Here is a 3,118-nt window from a genome sequence, read left to right on the forward strand (position 1 = left end):
GTTTCTTTCACTTAGGTATTGAATGCCTAGTACTATGCAACTCTCCACTTCGTGCCCTGTTTCTAATTTGGCCACTTAGACTTCGCAATGTGCACTAAGTTCTTCTTTGCTTGATCACCTCCCTCCCAAATTTACTTGAGGTATAACTGATAACATTTGTATATACTTAAGGTATATACATGGTATTTTGATATAGATATACATAGTAAAATGATCATAACAATTAAGTTCAAAATATCCATCATCTCACATATTTAAAGTTTTCTTTCTTTCCTTTGCTTCCTTCCTCTTTCTTCCACCCTCCTCCCTCCCAATCCTTCTTTCCTTCCTTTCCCCCTCCTCCCTTCCTATCCTTCCTTCTCTCCTTCCTGTGGTGACAATGCTTAAAATTTACTCTCTAAGCAAATTTCAAGTGTATAGCTCTGTGTTTTAACTACAGTCATCATGCTGTACATTAGTCTCCAGTTTTCCACTCTAGGGTCTCTGGAAATCCTCTGTCTACTTTCCATGATTCTCCAGCTATTGTCCCTTGTCCTGGTCTTTGAAGACACATGGATCTGCCCTGGATACAAGATCTCTTCTTTCTAAAGTTAGACTTTTGCTGGGCAGATTATGGTCATGCTGCACAGACTTCAGGTTAATTTTAACTGATCTCTTAGAATTTATGTAGGATAATGTACTTGAAAAAAATATATTCATCTCTTGCCCAATTCTCCCTGTGCTGTTACTTAACAGTACATTCCCTGGCCAGTTCATTAGATTGGCTGCTGTTATTTTAATATGAAACTTGATCTTTCATCTAGCTAGCATGTTGTCTTTAGATTTATGTGAGGATTTCCATCACTTACCCACAATCTATCTACTAAAGTTTTTCTGTCAACAGTTTGTTTTCCTGAATCAAAGTGCTCTTGGCTTCTTGAATTTCTCAGTGCATCTCTAAGTTTAAAATTTTCTGTCTGGTCTAAAATGATTGGTACACCTTTCATAAATGAATGACCACTGCCATTTTAGATCCATTTACATTCTATGTTTTCTATTTCTATTAGAGAGATAGAAACTATTTCTAGAAGTTTACTTAACTTCCACAAGAAAAGGGAGGATTCAGAATAAAGAGGGTAACTAATGACAAAACAAGTCACAATGTCACATGAGAAGTAAGTGTTTTAAAGTGCTGTAAGTAGGAAGTACAGTGGCCTGAGCCATAAGGTGCTTTTCAAAGCAGTACATTTATTTTGCATTCACGTATACAAGACAATTGGAACAGAACATACAAAGAGCTACTTCATAGATAATTTGGGGAACTTGTTTAAATGAATAGGAAATAGTGAACTTCAATTTTAATATTGATTATATGCAAAATACAGTCTTTAAGAATGTATCTACAATATATTTGTAATAACTATACTTTGTAAAGTCTACACATATTCCTTAATATTTGAAATAAGTTCCATAGAGTTCTTCTTCATGGGTAGTATGTGATATGTTTCTCAAAATATATAACCAAAAAGTTAGTCCCATGAGCTGTCACTATATTTATTACATTCTAAGAAATTATCTACTGAAGGAGGTATCACTGGTTTAAGAGGTGAACAGGTTCCCTATTTCAGAAACATTAAATATGGTCAAACATCTTTACTGCATACTTTGGTGTGCTGCATTTTAACCCTTGGGGTCCAATCTAGAAGAATTTCTTCCCCATCACTTTTAGAGCTTCTTTTACCTCCTTATTTCTCAGACTTTAGATCAGGGGTTCAACATGGGAATCACAATGCTGTAAAATACAGAAGCCACTTTCATGTTCTCCTGGGAATTATTAGAATGAGGCTGTAAGTACATGTAAGAGAGGGTCCCACAGAAAATGGTGACTGCATCATTTGGGAGGAACACGTGGAGAAGGCTTTTTTCCTCCCTGAACTGGAAGACATCTTGAGGATGGCAGCCAGGTTACACGTGTAGGAACATTTGATGACTGACACGGTGATCACCAAGTTAAATCCCACAAAGACTACAAGTAGCATGATGTTGATGTCAATGTTGGAGCATGAGAGGGTGAGGATTGGAGGAATGTCAAGTAAGAAGTGATTGATGGTGTTGCCCTTTCAGAAGAACACTGAAATGTAAACCCTGTGTGCACAGAAGCATTTATAGTGCCCATGACATATGAACCAGCTACCAACTGGATGCAGACTCTCTGGGACATGACTATGGGATAGCAAAGTGGGTTACAGATGGCCACATAATGGTCCACTGCCATAGTCACCAGGAGGTAGCAGTCAGTGGTCACAAATGTTGCATAAACCAATAATTGCATGACACAGCCCTTGAATTATATTGATTTGTTTTCTACTATGAAGTTTTGCATTGTCTTGGGAATGATAGCAGAACTGTAACAGATATCAACAAAAACTAAATGTTGTAGGAAAAAGTACATGGGTGTCTGAAGTCTGGACTTCACATAGATGACCAAAAATATAGTTAAGAGGACATACTGAAATTTGTGTTGGGCACCAAATCCCTGAAGAAAGAATTCAGTCACTCTAGTGCTATTTCCTTGTGTCATGACTATCAAAAGCCTAAAAAGGACCAAGATGAGGACCAAGAAAAGAAAATAAATCTTCTTAAACATGAAAGGTTATATTCCAGTCACCGTTTTTTGATTTTCATGGCAAACACTCACATCAGGGCTTATTTCTTTCCAATTTTTTTTCTATTTTCTTGATAAAAACCCACCACAAAAACAGTGATATGTGAGCCATGGATTCATCTCCAAAATAAGTAAGATTTCATAGAAGAAGACTGATTTCTAATATGTGTTAATCTAGGAAACACAGATTAACACATTTTCATTATATTAAAAATGTATTCATATTTGCTTAAACCAATATTCTTATATGATTTTGTACCTTTCAACAACCTATAGCTTTTCTCAACCACTTATCATTTGAATCCTGGTCAAGTTCCTGAAGTTAGCAGCATTCACTAGGGAAATTTTCTGAGATTTGTTTATGATTCACATATGCATGGAAGACTTCAGAGCATCTTTATACCATCATCCTTAGCATGCAACTGTATGTATATATATACATAAATACATATATTTATATATACACACACACAC

General features: G+C 36.0%; 1 pseudogene; it reads right to left on the reverse strand.

Annotated features, from left to right (window-relative positions):
• Nucleotides 1-1,678: 1,678 nt before the first annotated feature.
• LOC107035064 (olfactory receptor 5AK2-like) lies at nt 1,679-2,560 on the reverse strand (annotated as a pseudogene).
• Nucleotides 2,561-3,118: the final 558 nt, after the last annotated feature.

Source organism: Vicugna pacos, unplaced genomic scaffold (genome assembly GCF_048564905.1).
Source record: "Vicugna pacos unplaced genomic scaffold, VicPac4 scaffold_20, whole genome shotgun sequence".
NCBI lineage: Eukaryota > Metazoa > Chordata > Mammalia > Artiodactyla > Camelidae > Vicugna > Vicugna pacos.